Source organism: Taeniopygia guttata, chromosome 2 (assembly GCF_048771995.1).
Source record: "Taeniopygia guttata chromosome 2, bTaeGut7.mat, whole genome shotgun sequence".
Lineage (NCBI taxonomy): Eukaryota > Metazoa > Chordata > Aves > Passeriformes > Estrildidae > Taeniopygia > Taeniopygia guttata.
In genome coordinates, this window is record NC_133026.1 from 14,505,394 (window position 1) to 14,531,891 (window position 26,498).

Here is a 26,498-nt window from a genome sequence, read left to right on the forward strand (position 1 = left end):
CAGAGAGACACTTACACCGGCAGCTTCAAACAAGAAATGAAACCTCTCACAGCAAATGATTGATTATTGAAGGCAGACTGGCCCAGCTTTGTAACAAATGCTCCATATGCAATAACAGCATAGTAGTTACAACTTGTATATGTTAAAAATCAAGAAGCCTTTGCTTTATCACTAACAACATCGTGGACCTTTAGCAGCTGCAGAACTGCTGCCAGCTCTCTCTAACTATTTTCTGAACACAGTAAATGTTAGGTTATTTAACCTAGCGAGGTAAATTCAGCTGTGAGCTTTAAGAAAGAACAAATACTCCTGTATGGTTAAAATTGAGGAGATGCAAATGTAAGATCTCAGTTAAAACTATAGAAATCCATCAATGTGCCAACATCATAATGTAATTGTACACAGCCCAACTCACAGTACTAATATGGCTTAATTTTTCCTTCAAATTTTGCCTGAAATTAACAAACATTTTATTCTAGTTTGATAATGTTTTATTTCTTTTAATTCAAAGTATTTGTGTTCACATATATGACTGATAACCTCTTAGTTCTCTTCTAAACAGGAAGTTACACTGTAGAGTTCTCTTTTAAGATCTCTGATAAAGTTTACATCTATGTGTACATATGCATACCTGATTAGGGCTGGGATGGAGTTCATTTTCTTCTCTGTAGTTGGTACAGTGCTGTATTTTGAATTTAGTAGAGAATAATGTCAATAACACACTGATGGTTTAGTTGTTGCTTGTGGCACTCACTCTAAACCCAGAACTTTTCAGTTTTTCATGCTCTGCCAGCAGGCAAGTGTGCAAGAAGCCTGGAAAGTGCACAGCCAGGACACCTGATCCAAACTGGCCACAGAGATGTTTCATGCCACAGGACATGGTGCTCAGCATATAAACTTGAGGAAGTTGTCCAAGAACCAAAGGTTGCTGCTCAGGGACGGGCTGGGCATTTGTCAGTGGGTGGTGAGGAATTGCATTGTGCATCACGTGTTGTTTTTAAATTTTATTCCTCTCTCTCCCTCTTTTCCATTACAATTATTGTTGTTGTTGTTTTCATTTGTGTTATTAGTAGCATTATGTTTTACTTTGTTTCAATCATTAAACTGTTCTCATCTCAACCCACAAGTTTTAATTTTTTCACAGTTCTCCCTACCCAGGGGCAAAGGTGTATGAGTGAGTGGCTGTGTGGTGCTTAGTTGCCAGCAGGGGTAAAACCACAACACAATATTTGTTGTTAACTTGTATTTCTGTGTGACACTATATGTTCACACATGAAAAACCACTTTATCAGGAAAGACAATAATAAATTTCTCTTTGCAAGCATTCTGTGTCTCCAGAATTCCCTAAACACCATTAAAACCTTTCCGGTTCTTTGCAACCCATGTTAATTAATATTAATTATACATTAATAAGAATACTCTGTGGCAGACAGCAATTCTAGACAGACCATAGACAGATCAAATCATACCTTTAATTGTGTTTTAAAACATGCAAAGTGTAAATTCTATACAATGCTTTTGAAGTTGAGAGGGCTAGGAGGATGTTACAGTGGTCTCTGTCCTCCCCAAGAGAGATGAGAGAACTCAGTGACAGGAAGCCACCAGACAAATACATGCTCAGAGCTCAAGGAAAGTGTCTTTTGAGCTCCATGTTAATTACCCTCCCTCCTCACACACACACCGCTTCTTTATGGACAAAGAGACCAGTGTGGCTGAGCATATTTCAGGTACATACAGGTTTTTTGCCTAGAAGCATCAAAGTCTGGAGACATCAAAGCCCAAGAGAGGCATCTGTACCTGGGACTGCTGCCACCAGAGTGAGAGAAGGCCACCTCTAAAGAGACCTGAGGAACAAACCAGCAAAAAGCCCTTGTTCAGGCTGGCAGGCAGAACTGGCAGCCTGTGATGCTGGAATTCTGAGCTGCAGAGCCTTCTGGTGCCCAGGAGATAAGGGCAGGTGCTGAGCTGCCAGAAAAGGCAGGATGCAGGATCTAAGGGTTTGTATGGAGCAATCACGTGCACACAGCTGCAGCTGAACTACAGCACCTATGGCCAAGGAATTGCCAGACACTACCTGAAGCTCAGTCTCCTCTGATGAACACGATACCTTCTTCAGATGGTATTCAGGACAGGGATTCAGGGTGAGGGGAGTTATTTGGAACAGAGGGGTGAGCTATGGAAGGGTGCCTGTAGCTACTGGGGCACCTTTGTGGCTCTGCAAAGAAGGATTTTCTCCCCCTTCAAGAACTGCCATGCAAACAGCTGAGCACTCAGACCTTGCTGACATTTTTCCCACTGGCTTCTCATGCTAATACATTTTAATTTAGCAGAGTACACTGATTTTGCTATTTTAACCCTCCCGTTTTCTTTGTGTCATTTTTTTTTTCCAAGGAAGATATTAGGTTAATGCAAAATACTGTAGTAGGGAAATCAAGAGCTTTCTTTTCTGTCCCCAGCTCTGGCACAGCCTCTCTCTATGCCATCAGTGTTGTCTCAGGGCTCTCACCCTCGCAGTGCCCACAAAAGATTGTAATGCTTCCACAATTGGAGGAACTTTCTGGTTACATTTGACCAGCCCTATATAAATAGCAGGAATTTTAAGAGCAAGAAACCCCCTATAAGCCATATGGCATTTATATTAATATATTAATAAATTCCCCCCTAATTGCAACAGATGCTCAAGTCAGTAGTTTCACCATACAATACAATGCACTGTTATGTCCTTTTCTGTTGGCAAGAATAAGCCAGATGCTTTTCCACAACATACTGGCAGAAATATGGTGCTATACAGCCAGAAAAAGCAAACTTTACCTTAGCTACAGATGAACACCTACAGAACAGCTTTTTCAATCTTGCTTCCTTAAAACTGATTAATTTTGACAGAGGATTTTCCTACCAATGTCTATCCAGATGATCAATACTGTTGGAGCTGAGATGGCTTCATCAAGTATATGAAATTTCCCTGATGTTACAATTATATTTTTCTTATTTCTTCCTGTAATACCATTAGACAAAGAAAAAAATTAGTAATTTTTGGTTTTCCTCCATTAACTACTTTTTTGTTATTTATCTTCTCTATTCACTCTCATTTAGCTTTATTCTCATTTTCTCAGAGAGCAAAGAGTGCTAACCTGCTTTCCTACTTCACTCATTAAATATAATTTTAATTATTTTTACTTCACCCATACCTGTTAGTTCTCTAAAGTTCTCTTCCAGCTGCATAAATTAGCACCTCACTATTCTAATCATTCTCTGTTGCAAATATCACCACCTAATTTTGGCATTTGATTCTTTGCTCTTTGATCCTTTAATTGGCACCTACTGCTGAATTCCTGTGGGGCTACAGACCTCCCAGTAATTCACATTACCAACTCTTACCTGACCATATTTCACAAATTGTTGAAGCCACCTGAAGATTCATGGCCACCAACCAAGTGTTATCCCAGCATCCCAGGATCCCTGGGTGCAGGTTCCCACCCCGCTGCTGGCACTGGCATTGCCACTTGTGCACCCACACAGTCAGCCAGACCACAGCTGCTCTTTCAGCTCTTTGTGCCTCTTTTGGGACCTAAATTTTCAGCCAGATAGTGCCAAGGGAGCCAGCAAGGAGATGAGCAGAGAGGGAGAAAGGCAGGACTGCTTTTTCTGCCCACAGGGCACACAGAGGACTCACAAGTATGAAACTGCCATCTGGTAAGTGCAAAAACCACACAGTGACAGGAGGAAATGTGCATTTAGATTCTCTCCAGCTACCACTTTTCTGTTTTAATCACAATCACAGTTTCATGTGGGCTGGGCATTGCCCTTGTGGGGAGGGGGGTGCTATTTGCTTCACTGAACTGCTGAACTTCTCCAGGCCCTCAGATCAGCCAAGAGCAGAGCACAGGACAAGAAAGGGGCAGGTTTTGCAATCCTCAGTCATCAGTTTCAGCAGGAGTTTGTCTGCAGGGGAGGAGGGAAAGCCGTTAACGGAATAGGCCTAAAAATAAATGCAAGGGTTTCCTGGCATTGTTTTCTGGTCCTCTGTATTCCCCCTGTGAAGGAAAAAGAACAGTGGGATTCAAACTGCATTTTAGCTCGTTGTTAAAATTCAGATCCCAAGAAAATATATGATAGGACTCAGAAACAAAAGCAGGTCTTAGATGATGACCTTCACTTCTGTTGTCCCTGGGGTTTGTAAAAGAGAAAGGAAATCACCCATCATTACCAACACCCCTTCAAATTACTAGATACAAGCTTAGGTATCCAAATAGCATACACTTAGAGGACTTTCTTTCCTCCAAAAGCTAGACCACTTTTATAGAAGAAACTAGTACATTACATTTAACATCTTAAACTTTTCCATGTCAGAGAATGTAATGAAAGTTCTAATTTTTTCTTTCAGTATATTTAGGGAACCTGTCAGAAATTCTCCCACATCTGCAGCAGCCAAATATACAACTTTTCTAGCTACATATCTATCTATGTCACAGGAGAGGCTTAAAAAAGAAGCAGCAATATTGATCTTTCAGAAATCTATACAAAAACTATTTAGGTTCATCTGTCTTGGATACCATAATTATAGGGCACAGCTCTGTCTGGCTGTTAGGCTCCTCAAAACAAGTTGAAAAGTAGTAGTTTGAGTATTTATTTTCTCTTTTGGAGTACCTCATTGCAATTGTCCTAAAGATAAAAAATCTACAAGTTTTCCTAATGGCTTTCAAAAGCAAAAATGCCCATTTTTAGTGGGAGGGATGTACAAGATGTGTATAACAGGCAAAGTCCACTGGAGTCTGGATGCATCTGGGGTTTGTTGTGCTGATGCAGCAGTGCATGATTTTCTCACTGTTGCCCTTCTGGTGCCCTCGCCCAGCTGCTGTGGGGGAGTGAGCCAGGGCCTGTGTGAAGCTGAGCTACCTACCAAGGTTAAACTAAAATAACTTATTTCACTTTTTTCCTGTCCTAGTCAGTCTTGACTTCATGTTACAGAGCCTAAGAGCCCCCAGCTTATTTTTGGTAGACCTCATAAGACCTTCAGTACACATAAATAAAGTAAAATTTTATTTAACTCACACAGTCATACTCACAAAGATATTTGCTTGACTAAAGTTTTCCAGTGTGGGGAACAAGAGCCAGTTTAACTGGTATGATTTGCTGCAGGGATGGCTCCTCTCCTAGTTTGATGTTTGTCAGATACTTGTCCTGGTCCTCTGCTCCTGCAACACCAACAGCTGCTTCAGCTGTTTCCCTCAGGCATTTTGCTACCCCTTGCACATCTGCTGGCATCCTGAATCCTTTTGACCTGAGTAAGCAAGTCCCCATCACCACCCTGACTTCTGCTAGACAGGAATTACAGATGCCCAGAGCCACCTGCTACTCTTCCATCCCTTATTTCCTACCCATCCAGTCTCAATGCTCTTGTTTGTTAGGGGCCAGAGTGCTTTGAACACAAGACAAAGATGTTATCAGCATTATTTCTGTGTACATATCCTGTTTCAGTCCTTTTTTCTTTTAGGTCCTGCCCTCCTTGTGACTTCTCCATGACCTTACCACTTGCTCTGTGAGAGTGCCTCTGGTTATTGTGCTTCTAAGCTTAGATGCTTTCCTGTTATTGCTTTACCTTGGTCTGCTGCTTGCATTCCCAGCAGACAAACAAGTGGAAAAAGGCTGAAGCTGTAGTCAAAATGCATTAATTTGGAAGTATAGCATATCTCTCTGAGGGACAGGGGAATGAAAAAGATCTCAAAACCAAGGAAGTGGATTATATAATAGAAAATATGTCCACAGCTAACCATTTTTCTTCTGAAGCAGTTTAACATGACAGTTCAGCTTACAGAGATGATCTGAATGCTGTCCTTCACCACTCTGACCAATGAGCACTAGCTCAGGAAAGTGGCTAAATAATATATAAACTATTATCAGAGACAGCTTTGTAAAATATACACCTACAGACCCAGGGCTGCCCCTGTTTGTTTGAATTTTACCTCTCCATCTGACAGATGCCTGTCAAAGCCTGTGCTCTGCTGAGGGCAGAGTGTTCCTGGCTGGCTGGTGAAGCTGGAGCATCATCAGTGGAGGCAGAACACAGTGAGGAGCCAGCCAGGCCAGGAGGCAGCTGCCACCACCTGCACTGATGCAGAGAGCAGCCACCAGCTCAAATCCCTTCTCCAGCTCCTGTTCATCACCTGATAATACAATTACTTGATCAAGCCCCAGATTCATCAAAGGCAAACTTGATCTCTGAATCATGATGTGATCTTGGGACAATGAAATTTTTACAGTCGGGATGAAACGCACAACAGGAGCTTTTACAGGAGCTGGGAACAGAACATTTTTGGATGCTGAGAAATGACACTCTTCTTCCTGAAAAAAGATAAGCCTCAAGTCTGATTCATAGAATAAAAATAAACATTATACATGAATATAAAATTGGTGACCATTTTCAATAAAGCTATGAATATAATTTAAAATAGGAATGGACTACCATGATAATTTGTTTTGGTCTCCTACAAGGTATTAAATATATGAATTCCCTGAATTCTTGATTTAAAAAACCAGTTTGACAATATCTATTACAAGACTGTTACTAATTATCCTCCTTATTAATAAACTATCCTTTTATCAGTAAAAATTAAAATAAAATATTGTTATTCTACGGTGAATGTAGTGTGGTAATACGTTAGCTCATTTTCTTATAAAATGTTGAATTTACAGGTCAAAATTCATATCAAATTGCAAATACATAAATAGAGATTTTCACTGTTCTGACAGCCTTTAGAAATAATCAAATACACAAAATGTTGGCATCATTGAAAACCTGTATAGAAACCTGGTTTGTATCCAAAGTAAATTAATCTCTTTCCAAAATGCATTCTAAATAAGAATTGATTTGGTAACATTTTAAAATTGTATTATCAAGAAAGCCAAGTCTAAACATACCATTTTAACTTGATTTGCCATTTCTCATTATCATTTTACTATTTATTTTGTCCCATTTTTCAATTGAATGACTTAAGTATTGCCCTTGAGATGCTCCTATTTATAGCACATCTTAGAATTTATTAGGTTCACAAAAATTCAGTCAATGATGTTGACCTTTACAAGAAAGAATCACTCAGACTTCTTAATTCCATTTCACTGCATTGCAGTGGTAGCGATCTTTCTCCATTTCATCTATATTTTACCTATTTATTTCACTATCCTAAGGTTCCCTCAAGAAGGGGGACATTTTCAAGCTTCAATTTTTCATAGCCTCTTTATTAAATGCAAATTTCCTCTTTTTGTACTTTTCCTTTCCACTGAAAACATAGGACAACAGACAAAAAATCACTAATATTTAAGAAAAAAATGTTGGTTAGTGAGGTGTTGTAAGGTATGTTCTGCAAAGACAGAGAAGCCCTTCTTTCCACAAAAGCATGGACAAGTCCAGAGCAGATTAAACTGAAGAGTGACCATCCAGGGCATCTTACAGTAAAGTGGCTTTTCTGCTTCAAAATTAATAGTAGGACCACTAAGACTAGGAATACCAGCACACAAGGGAAAAAAAAAAAGCCAAAACAACTCATGCAAAACTGAATTAACTCAGTAGACTACCAAGAGGTTAAATAAAATGTCTGCACAAGGAAGAACATACATCACGGAAAAGCTTCAGCATACCAAGTAGATAATGGGACTGCGGACTCACGGAAAATAAGGTGATGGCAGGTTAATTAACCACATTTCATGTAGCCCTAGAAAGATCACAAAAGGGGAAGAGTCTCAGAAATGGTAGTAAAAAAATCTATATTTTAACTTTCAAAGTTGGAATTGGCAGGGATTTTTTTTGCAGTAGCTGTCACTAACTGCGGACTGTTTCATGCTGGGGTTCAGGAGCATGTGCCCAGTGAGAAATGCCTCAGCACAGAGGTTCTTTTAGAAACTCAAGAGGAGCTAGAAGGATGACAAACCTAGACAGAAACAGGATATTTACTCAACTAGAGCCAAAACCAAAAGCACCAGCTCCAGTGCAATGACACACAGAGGAGGCAAGTATTTATTAGGGCCATAAAGTGATTTTGTCGCACCTAAGGGTCAGCAAAGTTCATACTTCCAATCTTTCTTCTCACTTTCTTATGATTATGAAAAAAGTGGCAAAGTATCTTCCTCTTTGCAAATATAAGACCTTTTCTACCTCACAAGCCATCTCTGCCACCCAAAGTCACCCCAGGATCCTGGCTGCCAGGAGAGCCAGCAGAGCAGACAGGGACCCCAGCCCCTCCGAAGCATCACAAGGCAAATGAAGTGATGCCCAGATTGAGCCTCTGGAAAACTCTCCTCCTCTTACTTTTGGAAAGTCAAATTTACCAGTTTACAGCGTGCACTTGTAGATAAATGGATGTTCCCTAGCAGACTCTGCAGGGACTTGTTACCATACAGCGTGTGGTGCTGAAGAGAAATCCCACAGCTCCAGTGACTGCAGCTGCAGTATCCAGTGTCTGCCTGGTAATAGCAGCTCAGTTCTATCCCTACAAGATGGGGATGAAAGAGAGAGACCATTTCATTTTGTAAGACACGGATTAAAACAGAAATCTGCAATAATAAAATTGTGACAGAAAACTACAAGGCGGGGTTTTTCCAGTAAGGCCAGCATGCTCCCAGCTGTTCTGGTGAGACATGTCTGTCCCTGTCTATCACCTTTGCCATGCTTGAAAAACCTCCTTCTTTTCTGTCAGGATTTTCCAGTGACAGTATTCTCTGTGACAAGTCACATGGCAATGTGAAAAACTAGATGATCCTTTCCATTCCTCCTTGATGTTTCCATGAATCACATATTCATTGGATCCCTCTGCTACTTTTCCCAGGAGGAGTATTTTAGTGTGAGAAGGGTGAAAATAAAAGGAGGGTGAGATTTGTCATCACACAGAGAAAAAACTCTGGAGCGTGCTATTTATGGGACACATCTACCTGCTCACTGACCTTACTTTCTCTGCACATTTATATATCCATTAGAATTTATTAACTATGAATACATTAGGCTCCAGGTGCATAACGTAGTGTCTAGAAAATGTATTTTAATAAAATATCCCAACAGCATGTCCAGATAATGCCTGCAATGTCCCCATATGTCTCACTACACAGATCACACAACTTAGTGTGCCCTGGTAATATATGAGCTGCAATGGTATCATCAGCTACACTCATTACCATTTAAGATAGGACAAAAAGGCAAGGTCCTATTAAGTGGTTTTTTATTTCTAACTGTTCTGTTTGATACTTAAGAGCCTAATATTTTAATTAAGGGGGTCGTTTTCCCATTATGGAAATAATTTTGAAGCAACTTTCCTCCTGGTTGCTTAAGCAGGTTCTTTACAATGCAATGCAATTTACCCAGCTGGACAGGTCTGCAGGTGGCCAGAAACCCATTAGAGAGGTATCTACCTACTACAGGGGAAACTAATATTCAGGAGACAGGAAATCTCACAGGGACTTCGATTTTGCCAGCATTAACACAGTTGACTGGGTAGCAGGTGGCTGGAAGCATAAATTTCCCTGTAACTTATTTATTAGGTCTCCCTTGCCTCCCTTCTTCTAGAATTATGATATGCTCTTGGCATTGATAAACCCCAGCAAGGGCACACTTTAAAGAAACAAGTAGCAAAGTCTTGATAAATATTTTTTATCTATTTGACCTGAGCTATTTGAACCAAACTGGAGTCTTTTTCTTTTCTTTTCTGAGGAGAAAATAAAATATTCCTATGATGCAAACCTCCCAATTTAGAAATAATTTATAACTGCCTGTCTTCCTGAATAGAATAAGAGTCAAAGTGGAATTAGATTCTTCTGTCACAGTTCCAAACCTCCTTTCAGCCAACTCTCTGCCTGGAAAGCTTTCCATCAGCTTTTTTTTCCCTACACTATAATCTGGTTTTCCTCTCTGTTTTTTCCCCTCTCCATATTTCCATTATGTTTTCTCTACCACTAAAGCTTTAGTCCCTCTGCTCATTCCCGTGAAAATTATTTGAGCTACAAAGTTTGGTTTTCACTAACCATATGCCTGTGTACTGTTTATATGTTTCAGTTCCCTGGTGCCCCCAAGGAGCTCATCTGAAGTTCATGCTTCCATGGAAGGCTCATCGTCACACTCCCCAGCTCTAAAGAGGTTTACTTCTGTGTAAACCAGAACACAGAAAAGAACATTTTCCATTCGTTCTGGCAGGAAAAGCATAGACAATTCTCTCATGAGTGCTTTGGGAATAGGTACTCAAATTCCCTAGAATATTCTGAAAATTTCAGCATGAATCCATGAAAGCCGAGGTCTGTATCACCGCACTGCATGGCTCACAGAGCTGCTTGTGAGGCAGCGCTCACCACACCTTCAGTTTCACAGCACACTCACCTGTTCTGCCACAGCATAGCAGAAACTTGCACGTAGCATTTTTTTTCATGGTTCATTCAAGGCAATCTCCTATTCCCCCTCCAGCTCCATGACCACATGTGCCACCTGTGGATGGTTGTGGATTTGTACAGATGTAATGGAGCTGCCTCAATCCTCCCTTCTCCACGTGCCACACATGTCCCATGTCACAGTCTGACACACCACTAACTCTTGTGCTGCACAAAGAGGCCCTGGAGGGGCACAGGAGTATATGGACAGCTATGGTATCCATCTTTCAAGACCAAAAGTTTTTGGAAAAAGCATTGCCTTATACATACTGAAGAAATAATTCTCCCTGCTAACACCCACACAGGTTTTCCTGGAACTCACAGTCTCCGAGTAGGCAACAGATCAAGAAAGTTGATATAGTTACTGTAAGTGGTTTGGAGAATGGAAATAGACCTTACATCTGCTTCTAAGAAATTTCATTAATAAGTAAACATATCCATAAATATTCTGAATAGAACAGGGGCAAGAAAGACATACATTTCATCCACTTAGCAACAGGAAAGCAAGAAAGGATTTCTTTTCATAGGCTTTTCCTGTAAATTATATGGGAGAGCTGCATAAATCTTCTTTGACTCAGTTTAGCTATACACTATGTTTTCCTGTTAAAATATTCATATAAAATTAAGTATCCACTAGGCAGACAGACAGGAGCAGAGACCATGGAGGTGTAGCAGGCTGTCAGAGAAACAGACTCCTCCTCACAATACAAATTACAAAAATCTCTAAAGTGGTCAATGTAAATTGAATCTCTTCAAAACTGGCTTTAATGTATTGTCATTTCATTTGTCCTTTCTCCCAAATCATTCCAACTTTTCTCTGTTATAGCTGGCACAGAGGAAACAAATCATTACAGTACCACACACCATTACTAGACAAATCCTGGTGGTTTCATTAACACACATCTCATCTTAATGACAGTCTAAGTCCCTTAAAATAAGGCTTTAAATAATAAACTCAACCACAAATATACCACAATTGCAATAAATTCATATAAGACAGTCAGACACTATGGCAGTAAGAGGTTAGATGGCTAGGAAGATACACTCTCAAAGCCACTTGAAACACAATTACAAAGGAAAACCTTTCAGCTGTGTTTTCCCTTTATAGAAAGCAATGCACTGTTCCTTCAACACCTTCAGTTCCTGCCTTCCTTCCAAGTGAAAGAGAAAAGGTCCACTTTGCAATCTCTTGACCCTAAAGAAAGAATTTGCATTAACCTCAGGAATTCCTGGGTTTGGCCCCAAAACATTTTCTTCATTGGTGTCCTGGACTTTTATGGTACAACAGCTAGCCTGGGGGTGTATAAGTTTCTTAGGAATTACCCTTCTACCCACGTACCTGCCTATGAGCAGTCCTGATCAGCTCCAAGGTAAACAAATGCCATCACATCCTCCACAGCAAGTGGGCACCTACCCTGAAAAAAACAGATGCAGTTAACTCCAAATCAAGACACCAATTCCAAATGGACACCAATTCCAAATGGAGCCAAGCCTCAGGCACATCAGATACATCCAAAGGAGTGTTTGATGTTGTCTGGTCCCAGAGCACTTTGTTCCACATACAGGAGCCTTACATCAACCTACATAAGAGAGCAAGCTCCCTACTTAAACAAAGGAAAAAGCATTTCATTCACATTCTCTACACAGGTCTGCAGAGGTACTCAGCCCCTGCAGTGACTGCAGAATCCTGTGCACCTAATTTCAGCAGTGTTAATTCCCCCTGCCAAGACTAAACATTCACATGGTTTTTCACTGCCTAAGTAATGATGGTAGGTGATCAGAGTCTGGCTTAATATCACGTAAATGTCCTTGGAGGTGAATCATTCCCAAAAATGTTTTCAGCTTAATTTCCTGGTAGGAAAAGTGACTGCTCATGATGACCCTTTGTGAAGTGGTTGCAAGCTATACATTTTACTTGTCTCTTCTCTAATGTTTGGTCTTAGTTTTTCTACATTTTTCCATACTTTTTCTTTCCCCCCTCCCCCCTTTGTATTTAGGCACAGAATGTTATATTGTATTGTATTCTATTTAGGCATAGAAGTATTGTTTACTATCTCATTAAGCTCATCTGAGAACAATCACAAGCTCCATTAGACCACACTGGCAATATATGGCTTTAATTATTTTTTCATAGAAGATTATCACACTGGAGTAGAGTAATAGAGTGGTTGTGACATCTTGCTACAAATTCTTACATGGGAGTGCATGCAGTGGGAACAGGGCCTGGGGAGGGCTAATGGAGAGGCAGAAGAAGGCAGAACTGTTCTTTGGGGGTTCTCTAAGGAGAAGGATCTTGGTGAAATATTTCCATATGCTACACATTCTAAAAGTACTTCCACTTTTAATGTCATATGGTCAGAATTATAGATTCATCATGCACTAAAATCTAAATCAGGTCACTAGTCACTTGTTACGATGATAGTCATGCTTTTATTAAAACTCTTAAGCAATTTTGATCTGATAGATTTTCATAAAACTTGATCTCTAAACCATATTCCGCTATTCCTGTATTTGCTGTTCAATCTACCTTGCAGCACAGTAAAAAATCCTACCATCTGGCAGAAGAATCAAAATCTTGCAATTTAAAACACAATTCTAAGCTTTCTTGGTATGTTTTTTTGGCAAAGCCTTTGTCCCAAAGTATGAATTCTCCTTACAAGCTAGAAAATATTTCCTACTATATTTACAGCCAGAAAAGCTTTGGTACAAAGTGTCTCTTTTCACCAATTCATGCTGCTTCTAAAAGCAGGGGAAAATTGGCCTCAAGATCCTTAATGCTCTTGGCTTTCACTTCATCAAGGCTTTTCTGTTGCAACATTCAATACTGGCAATATGAGAATTTTTGTGCTGGCAAGACAGTTTTCTTCTTTCAAGGGATCATAAAATAGCATTATGCATTTATTCAAATCCTACATAGTAAAGGTTATTCCACTGCCAAGGTTGTCAAGGTCTAAATCTTGGCCTCCCTTTTTCATCTCCAGGATATTTGCCATTACTTCATCTCCAAAGAACTATTTCTTTTTCTCCAATCTCCCCTAAACACACCTAAAGAAAAGCCTTGAATCCTCCAATAAGTCAGTGTAAGAGCCTGCAAACAGCCTGTGAACGCTCCCCAGAGAAGCCAGCAGAGTCCACTGGAGACTCCAGCTGGGATGAGGACAGCCACAACTGGTTCTCCTGCAGGCAAGAGGCTGCTGCCCATAGAGGGGTAGGGCAGCTTTGCAGGAGTCTGAGAAAAGCTGTATGGAAAAGCTCTTTAGTCCTTCAGCTTCCTCACAGTCTCATGACATTTTTCAAACCACCTGGCTAGGGCCTGTGACTTGGCAGGCACTACTGACCTTCTGGCAATTTAATGAGACCCATTGTTTCAGTTCCAGGCTCCACTTCTTTAAAACAAATAGCTGGTGCATAGTGAGTGTATAAATACGCACAGAACTCCAGAAATTTCCAGCCTCACAATTCCATTGTTCTGCTGTGATCTCTGGCTCTCAGGGGCCTTTAGCCCTTGTCAGTAAAATCCTGATGGTGAGGAACAGATAACTTAATTACCTTGAAATTGAAGTTTCAGCCTCAGTGTTACCTAGCAATGCGTGCATCGAAAGCATTATACTTTAAAAGCCATCTGAAAGCATGGGAAGGTTGCCAACTATTCAAGTATTGTCATAGTTCTGATTTTCTCCAGCTCCCCTGATAGGCACTCAGAAATGGGACCAGCCTTCCACATAGGAAAGACAGCTGGAATAAAGACAACTCCATTTAACTCCTGAAAACTTTCAAAGCAAAGAATTGTACTTGGCCTCACTGTTGTCATGTGGGTGCCCTCACTTCTCACCGGGGAAGAAGTGCCTCCCTCCACTCTTGGCTGCCTGGAGCAGGCAGGTTCCTATTGAGTCAGCTCAACAGAAGCCCTGCAACCACAGCTTTTTTAACTGGAAGCTTTGTCAGCATGTCTCTGCCAGGCCCACAAGATTGCCATAGTGACTATATTTGGTTTATTGTGGATTTCTGCCTCCTGGTCCTCACTGTGAAAGCTTGATTTCAAGGTAAAGAGAAGGCCAGGAAGCCATGGAAGACTTTGGGAGATTCACTCTGATTCATATTTCCTCATCACTTCTTAGATTACCTGTCTGTCCAGGCCTGTTACCTCCCTCCAGATGAATCCCCGATGATGGACAAAGCGCTGGCTATCATCTTGTCTGAGGTGCTCTACTCACTGCTTGGCTGTATAGGCCTTTGCTACTTTTGCAGACTTTGGGGCAGGACCTGTCATTTCATGCTGGAGCTGCTCTGACGGGCACTGGTCCAAGATGAAGGCTGCTAAGCTCTACCATGATAAAAATAAATAAATGAGACTCTGGGCAATCTTTGTCCCCCTTCACATTTACAGAGCTCAGAAAATTTTCACCATACAATTTCATCTATGTATATTTATCCATCAGAGAAACTTGTCACACAAATGTGACTGGTGACTACTAGGGAGCTCATTCTCAGAGATTTTGTGTTCTTCTCCTTGGAAAAGTTCTACATTTTAACATGGTGCACTGTCTTCCCTGGAAGCATCTTCAGAGCTAGACAGAATAAAAAAGGAAGTGAAGAAACACTGAAATCAAGCAACGTGGAAGGTCAGAGAAGAGTGTAAATAACCATATAAACATTTACCTCTCCCAACCTATCCCAGGATGGAGCAGTTCCCCTCTTCAAAGTAATGACAAAGCTCCTCTGCACAACCCTTTTGTCATTCTCCCTTCCTTCCACTGCTGCTAAAAGTTCTACAGATGCTACCTTAAAGAATCTGCTCATTTGAGCTAAAGCCCTGTGTTTGTACTGAAACACAGAAGTAGCTCATTAACTCCTCTTAGATAAATTGTTTAGACTTACTAATTCTCTCCTTTCCTCCCCTTACGTGTTCAGCCTATTGTTTATAGCTAGCATTCCAGGCTGTGTGTGATGAAAATGCTGATGTGTTTCCTGAGTTACAGACTCAAGCTTTATCTCATCTGTCATTTAGGAAACTGGCTGCATTATCATTTTATACTGCTGTGTGCAATGTTTATTTTCCCCCATTATTAACATTGTATAGGAGGAAGTGCCCAGCCCCATCAGCTGGTAGCTGTATTGTGCATACCATACAGAAACACACACAAAATTAAAGGGAATACATAGTGTAAAGGTTTGGGGAAATTTGTGAGCACACGTAGTTTACAAATTCTCTGTGATATTTGGGACAGCCTCTGGGTGACAGTGTCTGTGTATTTATATCCTTCACACACTATCTTGATGCAGGTTTTGCTGGTATCCTCTGCTGGGTTTAAGTTCCATTTTTCAATCAAAATCGACAGGACGTGATAAAAAAAAAACAAACTCCTGACCTTTGTACAGACCTAAAAATATCACCTATGCATCAGAAGCCCTCCTAGAAATAACTCCTTCCCAGGTTTTCCTCTGTTTGAATTCCAGGGAGACATCACTAAGCAGTGACTCACCCAGGATCATGAAAGCAGAAAAGGTGACCCGGGCTGCATGTGAGTCTCTGACTAGATATTCTGGTCAATAACAAACTAATTGAAAAAGTCAAAGACAAGCCCATGATTTAGAGAAGCTATGTTTAAGAGAAAAAGAATCCTGAATTTCCGATAGGATTTTGACTTAAATCCAAAGAATGCACAAGTGGTTAGTAAAAAGAGCCACATGCTTATTAATTTGTCTACAAGAGATATCTCTAGGGCTAGTTCAAGTGCATTGATTTCTCAATCAATTTTTGCAAAGCCTGTTTAACTTTTTGCTTTGACTACTGAAAGCAGTAAGTATTGGGAGAAAAAAAAGTGTTTATTCTAATATTAAAAAGAGGAAGAGCATAGGTTGTAGGGGCCAAAAGCAACTGAATTAAAAGATAACATCACTGTGAAGGTGTAAAATTGCCTATTTTGGGCTTTGTACTGCATATGAGGACAGCGTCTAAATCTGCAACATTCTCACATGTGGTCGTCACCTTAAGTATTTTGAGTTACTGTTTTTATCAAGTGGGCTCACTGCATGCACACAGTGGATTGCCCTGGGTTTCTGAAGAATCCCAAAAATAAGATTATCATACCCTCTTAATGTCAGACAGTTCAACTCTTCCTAGGGATTCTATCAAGTGCTCTTCTTGAACCAATTTTCTTTTCAGAAGAATAAGCAGTCTAATAATAAGCATTCTACTAAAAACATATTCCTTCCAAATTTCACCTACAACGATAGAATACCCAGAAAATTAGTTAACAGTTCAATCTCTTTCAAAATGGTTTATCTACACTTGCTTATAGTGACCTTTGTTTGTAAAGAATTATCTCTCCAAAATAACTTACATTTACCTAAACTGGAACAAAGAGTCCTGACAAAAATGCGTCCTGTCAAAATCCAGCTGGAACTTAGACTTGCTGCTCAGGTCTGCTTCCTTCCCTCTCCACACCCAGCAGTATTTTTTTCTCTAATTCAAATGGTTTCAATTCCATTTAATATTCTCTTTCTAAACACCTCACTTCCTCATTAATTCCCAGAACAATGTGTGGTTTCAAATGTTTACCTTGTGGTCATCCACAAAGCTCACATAAGCAGCGCCAGAGCTACATAACAATCTCCATGGATTAGTTGTCAGAGACTTGGGCCGAGTGGATTCAATTTTCTGAATTTTCAGACTTTTCATAATAACCTTGGCAAGGTTCAAACCACCTTGGAGTTGCTGACTTTCTACCAAATTTCTCAGCTCTCCAGACATACTTTTCTTACACCACTTTAAAATTAGTCACTCACTAGAACACCCATCTCAAGGTATTTGCTGTAGTTATTTTGGAATCAATAAAAACAGGCATACTGGAAGAGCTACAGACTAAACCAAAATAGTTTAGATGAAGTGTTTAAACTGCTCTTCTCTTTCTGAGCATGGTGTCTCCTGCAGGGGCCCCGGAGGTGAAGCCTGTGCAGTACCAAAACAGGATCTGAGTCTATATTAGACTCACACTATATCCAGCTGCAGCACAGGGACATTCAGCCCATTTGCTTTAAGCCAAATCTCTCTTTTTCCCATTCAGGGACTGTCACAGCATAGATGTGCTGTATTCCAGCGCATTGTGGCTGTGATGTGATCTAGTGGCTGTGATAACCTAGTGCAAGCTGCAGGTGATGTTTAACCTGTGATATCTTCCTGTAATCTGAAGGAGCTATTTCAGTGCTCTCCCCTCCCTTGGCTCTCCTTCCTCCATCCCTTTTCCAGCCCTGGAGCCAGCAGCACCAGGCTCTGCCTCCCAGGACTGCCATGGTCTTACAGGGGCAGGAGGTGGGACATCCTTCCCGTACAACACGGGCGAACGGGCTCAGCAATCTGCTCCACACGTGGAACACTAGATGGCACACAACAACCGCTATATTGCTGCTTTTTTGGTTTGGAAGCCAAAAATTTGTTTCAAAGCATCGGCCTGGAATGTGGCTAAAAGCACCGAGCAAAACATGAGCCTAAATACACTGTTAAAACCTACCGGGCAGATAACCTTTCCAATAAAATTTCACCCCTCTTGCTCTGTCAGAGTTATTTTTCTATTTAGAGCTCTGCCTAACTTGGCAGCCTCGGAAAGTAAACAGATACTTTATTTAGTGGCTTGTTGACAGGCAAGGGGATGCTCATTTTGGTGCAATGTGAAATAACAGACTGGCATGCAAAGTAAAGCCCACTTGGCCCGGCAAGCTCCACAGTTCAAAATATAACTGCTGGGACAAGACTCAAGTGATATAATTACCTATCACGGGGATTCTGTTAAAGGAGCAGTGCTTCACTTTGCAAGTGAAAGCAAGTACTCACTTTCACTCTTTACATAGCTATAAGTATTTTTTTTCCCTGTCTCAAGGGACCTAGAAGCCCAGAAACAGAAATTCTGCTCTTACAACTTTATACACTTTATTGGATCTGTACTTACTGTGTGGGTCTGTTTTAATTCTGGGAGGAGTGGAAAACCAAAGGAAAGCATTTACAGGAGGAATCTTCACACTTCATTTCCAAAATACTGAAAAAATCAGTTCCTGATGCTGCTTCACAAATTCAACAAGCCTAAAGTGATGGAGGGTCTGGAGCACATTTTATGAGAAGTGGCTGAGGGAGCTGGGGATGTTTAACCTGGAGAAAAGGAGGCTCATAGATGACCTTACCAATTTCTGCAACTGTCTTAAAAGAGGCTGTAGCCAGATTGGGGTTGACTCTTCTTCCAAGTAACAAGTGACAGGACAAGAGGAAATGGCTTCAATTTGCACCAATGACCTCAATTTGAATTTGAGGATCAAATTGGATATTAGGAAAAATACCTTGAAAAGAATTGGCAAGCATTGGAACAGGTTGCTGAAGCAAGTGGTTGAGTCACCATCCCTGAAGGTATTTACAAAATGCGTAGATGTGGCACTTAGGGACATGGTTTTGTGGTGGACTTGGCAGTGCTGGGTTAATGGCTGGACTTGTTGATCTTGGAGGTCTTTCCCAACCTAAATGATTCTACGATTCTATGACTCTAACTTCTGTGAATGTGTGACATTACTATTTAACTGAAAAAATGTGAACTTTCAATTTCCTCCCTACTGCTAGTAATTGGCACGGTTTCTTTGGCAAAGAGAACCATGCCCATGATTACACAAGTGAGGTTCCATCCTAAACTCACCAAAGCAGGAAGCTGTAAACAGCAGTTTACTGGCACAAGGGTGTGAATCCTTCCTTGCCTGTATCAACTATCAGACATGGGGGTGGAGAGGGGAGACTTGACTCTGAAGGGGGCTGGGAAGAGACCTAGGGGCCCCCTAGGTGGGGATTTTTCTGAGAAAGCAACCTCAAGCTCTAGAATCAAGACCAGTGTAAAGCACCCACCAGGTTAAGAGATGACTCGTCCAGGGAGAAAGGACATTCAGTGCTAACCAGAGCCTCTGCCAGATATGAGTGTTGGGGTTTTTTTTCTACTTTCATTTCCTTTCAAGTATTTTTGCATGTTCTGCATTTCATGGGTTTTTTTTTCAACTATATAAATAAGTGTTTTATTTGTTTTTAACTTGCTCCTGTTTGTGTCAAGAATAACTTCTGAGTAACTGGCAGAACTTTATGGTATTCCAGTCCTCCATGATGGCCATCCTAAATAAACAGAGTTCTAGATACTTCTCCCCTGCTTCTCCTCTTTGCCACACATAACAAGGTGTATTTCCACATAGTTTCAGGGACCAGTTTGAGGTGGAAAAAATAGATGCCTTGGGAGAAGAATTTATGCCTGGAAGTATCATTAACCTAGAAAATTCTTGAGCATTAAGTAAAAAAGAGAGGAGGAAGAACAGATAAATTAATCGGCTTTTTAAGGGATATGTAATAGAATTACTGGTATCTTATTTTTCAGTTTCAAGTTAAATTCCTGTCCTACCAAACATTGTTTGAGCTAAGTGATATCTATTTCAAGGATACCATGGTAAGCAAACTGATGAAAAAACTGTGAACCATGTAAATCCACATTCTGGCCTACAGGAAATACTCTTCCAAAAATACTTTTGCAAAGTTGTGGGTGCGTGCTGACAGTTTGCTGTAAGAGCTGCATATAACTAATGGAAGCATATAAGCAATTCTCTCTTTCTTTTTTTTGTAAAGACTCATATTTTTTTATGCTACTTGGAACTGTAGTTGCTAATTTTGTATTTGTTGCTTGAAATGCCTTTTTAACATTATCACATCATTAATCACGTCAAATTAATGAAGAGTGGTTGCAAGCTTCCCAACAGCATGGGAATGCTTGAAGACGCCTGTCTCATACACAAGGACAGACAGTGAGGAGGAACTTCAGGCACAAGAATCCTCTGCCTGGGACCAGTTGGATGCTGATCCAGCTCCACCACTTTCAGAGACACCCAAATACCTGCACCTGATGTTGACCTGTTCCAGTTGTACTGGACCATGGGAAGTGACTGACATTACTTCTCAAAGGCATTCCTTTACAAAGGCATTGAGGTCACTGAGCCAAAATCCTACCAGCCTGTCTGAAAATGCCCTTGGGGGTTTCTTGCATCTGTAACACATACACACTTAAGTATTTCTCACTAACATTCCATGGTAAATCTTGGAAATTGATAGTAGGAACTTAGTAGCGCATATTTTAATAAAACTACAGATAAATTGAATGTTAATATTTTAACTAACATTTTTTTTCTCTAAACATATGGTATTATTCTACTCTACATTTTGTTCTATCTACTGTACAACAAAAAGTAAAAAATGTGAGTTGGTCACAGTCCAGAGGAAAAAAGAGCAGATTGGAAACAGAAGCAGTGTGATCTAGGCTGTACACTGGCAATAGACTTCAGGCTATAAATTGCAAACAGTAAAAGAACATGCAAAAGCTGGTTGTGGTGGATTCCTCATCAGCTGAGGCTTTCAAGCAAAAAGTGAAAAGCTCTCTGAAAGATATGCTTTATTCAAATAGGCATTTATGCAAGGCTTGTGTTATGTAGGAGATCATCTAGTTTGATCTTAAGGATCCCTTATGGCTTTACAGTCTATGAATAAAGAGCCTCTTTCACTATAAGAGACTCAGTATTTCAGCTACTTTAGACCCAACGTGGTGTAAGCAGGACTGCTACATAGCAGGAATTGTGTCAGATACTTCTAATGCTGTGAAGGCCCCTGCAGAACACAATGGGGGACAAGTGTGTGAAAGAAGTCCTTTCAGTGCCTCATCAGGTCAGTTGTTTGAGCACAAAGCTGGGCTGAGTAAAGAATTACAGTATCTTACTTCTCACATTATGAATCTCTTTCACTGACATATCCACAGACCCATTAAATTTGATCTTATGGCCACACAAACATGAAGTCTTCAGTGATTGGTGAGAGGTGTACAGGTCTTCTGTGTTGCCATTTTATGTGATCATTACTGTTTGGAGAGGAAAAGAGCAATTCAGAACAGAATTAAACATGGTGTATGAGAAAATATTTCACACTCAAACACTCAGAAAACTGACTTTTTTTTAAAAAGATAAAATAGAAATACTGACAGGTTGTCCACTCTGAATTCCAAATTAGAGGCAATTTGCTCCACTATTAGAAGCTATCAATAATAGGGTCTAGACAATGGAAGAACTGGGTTATAAAAAGGGATTACATCTGACAAACAAAGACACTTTGTTTCTTACTATAAAAAAGAAAACAATTTCATGGTTATAATCAGCAACAACTTGATTTTATGAAGCATTTGAAACAGCAACTGCGATATCTTCAATGGTATTTGGCTTGAAGAAACCCCAGAAGCTCAACTGTAGCTTCTGCAGTAATTTTGGCTGATGTGCAGAAATGCATAAACAAGCTCTTCGCCAGCTACTTCAGATATTACAAGGAACATAACCATGACACCACAGAGCTCATCTCCAGTTAACCACAGAGCCTTCCCAGCCTTCCTAGACGCCTACTGCAAACCTTTCCGTGTTTCATTTGGCCATTGCTAGAGAGCCATCAGTAACTAAGCTAATTTCTACTGGAAGCCAGTTCAGATCATTTTTCATTTAACACCAGTTACAGCAGTAAGCAAAAGACAGGCATACTCATAGTAGCTGGTGATGAAAACCAAAATAATTCTGAGTAAAATAATTATGAGGTGAAAGAAAGAACAGTACTCATCCAACAGGAAAATTGTTATAAGTCTTATTTTAAATATTTGTTAAAGATATAGAAGAGGGATAAACACTACATTTTGAAAGGAAAATTATACTGATTTAGAATGGGCTGCATATCTCCAGTTCATATAAAACACCAGCTATTTCTGGAATGTAAAAAATATTTAAAGCAAAAATATTTACTCTCACAATCCACTCTCAGAACTCAAGTTCTTGTCTTGTTTCCTGGAGTAAACTTCAGTTCAAAGGTTACTACTTGATGTCCTTCAAAAATAAGCATATTATACACATCCTTTTTGGTTTAGGTTAGCTTCATGGGGGTTTGTGTTTCTCCTGCTCATTAACTAGGGATAAAGGCCAAAGTCCTCAGTTCAGCCAGGCAGAAGCTCGGAAGAAGCAGAAGAGGAATGAACCCAGTTCAGGCTGGATTTTAAGCATGTGCATTCTTTCTCTCTCCACCACATCTTTTTCCCCTCTTGCCACACCACTTCATGAGTAAGAGCTTCCTTTCTGTTTCCGCATCCTCATTTCCTGTTGCCTCCATCCTGTAAGTCTCCCTCAGGATTTTCTAAATTTTTCCGCTCAGGCTGGGAGAATGCACTGAACTGATGATGGAGGAACTGATGTGCAAGAAAAATAGAGAAGGGAGTAAGAAAGAAAGAGATGTGAAGATATGGGAAAAGGGAAGAAAATATGTCCCTCTGTATGCCGAGGCTCTAAGATGGGTTTAATGAGTAACTAAGGAGTACAACTGTAAGTGCTGGTCTTGATAAGGCTTCATTAGATATAACTTCATGTCTTAAAAAGAGATAATTTTATGGTATGGCTGCATTTCCAACACTGTGTGTATTTCTGATCCCTCAGTGAATAAAATGAATACCTAATGTGCTAAAATTCATGTAACACTGCCTCAGAAAGCAATACAGAGATTGATACTGGTCTCATACCTTCGTCTCAGCAGTACAGACTTCATATAATTTCAAATACATTCCCTAAGTAAGTTACAGGGTTGAGATATTCCAGTTATAATTTTTAAAAATAGAAAGCCAATGGTTTTTGTACATGAGAAAATAAATGTCCAAAACTAAAATAAAGTGTCCCCAGGCAGTTTTCTGTATAGCTTCCGCACATAAGTCACATAACAAGACAACAAACATAGGTTTGGGGCTTGTTTTGCATTGTCCTGTAATCATCTGGTTTGCAAAAGCTTCTCATTTTCCTAGAAAGGGACTTAGAGGCCAAACCACAAACACATTCAAGAGCCAACCATTTTCAGAGAAGTTACTTGAAAAAATTAAGGGGAAGGGCAGTTTCTTCTCTACTCAAAGATCAGATTAGTCAGGCAGACAAGTCCATTCTGGTAAGGATGTCTGAACATGCAGCAGCAACTTGTGTACCTGATCCTGGGCTGAGGAGTACTCTCTGAAACTGCTGAGATTCTCTTTTACCAGCTAAGAGGCACTTCTGCCACTTTTTAGAACGGGACAAAGACATTGAATGGGAAAGATGAAGCAGGTGGGTGATTTAAATCAGCAATTAAGTCTCCCAGAGCTCCAGATCAAACACCTGAACACCCAGGATGGTGCTACCTGCACACTCAGAGGGTACAAGCTGGAGCTGGGTCTCTTGGCACAGATCTTACTCTGCAGCCAGGTAAGTGGCTCTGCAGAGCCCTCCAGGCATTGGAATTCCATAGTCCTATGTCTCCAGGGTTCATCTCTACACACTCAGTTGCAGATCAGAGCTTTAGTCTACAATTCTCTCAGGGCATTGGTGAACATTTCCCTTCAGTCTTATTTTTCTGTCTGTAGACTTCCATCATACAAATGACACCAATAACAAATTTGTTTCTTCCTAAAGAACTTCAATCATGACTCTTGGGTCACCTTTTCCATCCTTCTACTGCATGCTTCTACCCGCAGAATTCCACAGAACTTTATAAATAATGAGACAAAAGAGTTTTATTTCTGGAGTTTTGTCCACAAAGCATTACACCTTGGAGGTTTTTTCCTTGTATTTGTCCAAAAATACATTTTTGCTCTGGTTTTAGTTATTCTTGAGTCTAGTATAAAGTCTTGGATACTCCTGACAAATTCCTCTCCTTCCTTGATGTCAGTGTCGTTTGAATACTTGTAGAGGTTAATCCTCCTCCCTCCATTTGCCAACCAAATTCTGCATATTTAGATTGTTTAATTTTCTTACATAGATTGAAAAAAACCCTCAACAGAGAGTTAGAAATTTATTCAGAAAATTAAGTGCCTATAAAAATGTGCAGAGGAGAGAAATCTGTTAAATGCCCTCACAGACACAAAGGCTCCAAAATCAGCTGAGGACGTGGTATGCAGCAGAAAATGTATCTGGAATAAGTCTGTAGGAAGAGGGAATATTTTATTGCTCAGTAGCAGAAGAGGCTTCAGTAAGACTTGTACACCTTGTACACTAAAAACTAAGAATGATCATAGCACAGCCACTCGATTTGTTTTGTGTGTCCAGCAATGACCAATAACCTTGGGAAGAGCCAGAGCAAGCAGGCACTGTCACCTCCCTCGAAGTCCTGCTCCAGGGTCAACAGTTCCTGCTCCTCCTCCTGCCAGGGAAAGGATGCTAGCAAGTTCCAGCAAGATGATACCTGCATCACAAATTTTATGAAGGGTCAGAAAAGTGAAACTCTGCTTACAAGCTCCATTAAAATTATTATTTACGCTAAAACTAGTCCAAGGTCACACTAAAAGGTAGTATCTCCTATCTCCATGCTTGGTGCCAAGTCAAAGATAAGACACAGCTATTTATAACATCATTTCTGCAACCAAGTTTTGTTAAAAAAAAATCTGCATTTTTGAATGTGAAATGGTCTGTCTGGAGTATCTCTTACTTGGCAGATCTTCAGCAGAGCAGGAGTTTCTGAGGAAGCCCAGCAGATGTTACAGCCCTGAGATCAGATACAGCAGATACAGCTCTGAGCTGGGAGACAGACAGGTCCAGCAACTTCAGGCTCACAAAAATGTTTTCAGACTAAGCTGGGGGAAAAAAACCTGCTCTTTTTTTTTTTTTTTTTTTTTAAATATAGATGCATTGCAAATGGAAATTCTTCATTTTAATAAGTTGCAGTAAACTCAGTTGATGCTCAGCCCTGAAGTACATTTCTCCATTACTGGACTCAATTTAGTGCAGCAATTAATAAGAATACTAGAGTGTCAGGTCTGTTGGTACTATTTCAATTTTCTTTCATAGTTTTATTAGAAAACTATGGGAGAAACATCATTCTTTTCTTCTTGCTCAAGAAAACAAGAGACAGAAAGACAGTCCATGCCAGCTGTGCCTTTTCCCTATTCTCCAGTGGAAGATTAGTGTTTTTGTATACTAAACTCAAGTAGTTTTAATTCTCTTCAAAAAGCTGCTACCTTTTTTTCCTAATTATTTGTATGTGACAAAGTCTGACCTGTTTTAATGAAATCCTGCTTTAAAAATATTTTGGCAATATTTTGTGGGAAAAGAAATCATAATGTAACCACTCTTTTAACAGTCTTAAAATGAGACAATACCACATGAAGCAACGCTGCCCTGCCTTGCAGAATCATTACCCAGAGGAAAAGCGCACCACACCTATTGTACAGTTTATATCTTCAGAAGCCTCTGCCAGGACCTTCAGGGTGTTATTTTCTCTCACTGTCTATAGAACTGAGGAACACAAAAAATAAGAACATAGTTCTATGTTATGAAAACAGAAACTCAAAACACAATAAAAAACAGAATAATGTATTTAAGGTAGTAGAAGAAAATTGGGTTTGTCATGTGAAATAGAATTGTTCTAAAGCATTCACATTTTTCTTTTCTTTATATAGGAATTATGTTAAATACACACTCTGACTAAGATATCAAACCTCACAGGGGACTCTAGAGTAGGAGCTCGGAATAAAATGAACCCATCATTTGCAAAAAGAGCTGCACAGGATATATTGCAAAAATCAAAACTATGCTTGATTTTGACTAATTTCCCTTTTTAGTATTGCAATTTAGGTGTCTATGAGGCCAATGGACTATAGATTAACAGGTTTACCAAACTATTACAAACAAATTGGTAATTACTAATGGTCATCCCTTCTGGAGAAAGTTCATGAACTTGTAAAAGACCTAATGAAAATTGTCCACACAGTAGAAATGTGAAGGAAAAAGCTTGGACGTCTGTCAGGGAGGAAACCACAAGATTTACACTTTAATAGATCCACTGGTTACAATGGAGATGTGGATGAGGACAACAGCTGGAGTCAGAGCTGACAACCCCACAGTTTCCATGGAGTTTCCACCACATCCTATTATTTATTCAGAAGTTATTTTCCAGGAAAACAGCCAGCCAGCTTGTGAAAGAGTTTTCAATAAAATAATTTTCAAAGGATGGTGGAACAATAGAAGAAGCAGACCAGAGAACAGGTGGCCAGGCTTTTCTTTTG

The 26,498-nt window shown here is 40.1% G+C and overlaps 1 long non-coding RNA gene across 1 annotated transcript; it reads right to left on the reverse strand.

Annotated features, from left to right (window-relative positions):
* Positions 1 to 1,436: 1,436 nt before the first annotated feature.
* On the reverse strand, positions 1,437 to 15,286 carry LOC115493640 (uncharacterized). The gene is made up of 5 exons (XR_012054449.1): positions 15,061 to 15,286; positions 11,741 to 11,816; positions 10,006 to 10,125; positions 8,323 to 8,483; positions 1,437 to 7,709 (listed from the first exon to the last, which is right to left on the reverse strand). It is a non-coding gene; the product is annotated as an uncharacterized lncRNA (long non-coding RNA).
* Positions 15,287 to 26,498: the final 11,212 nt, after the last annotated feature.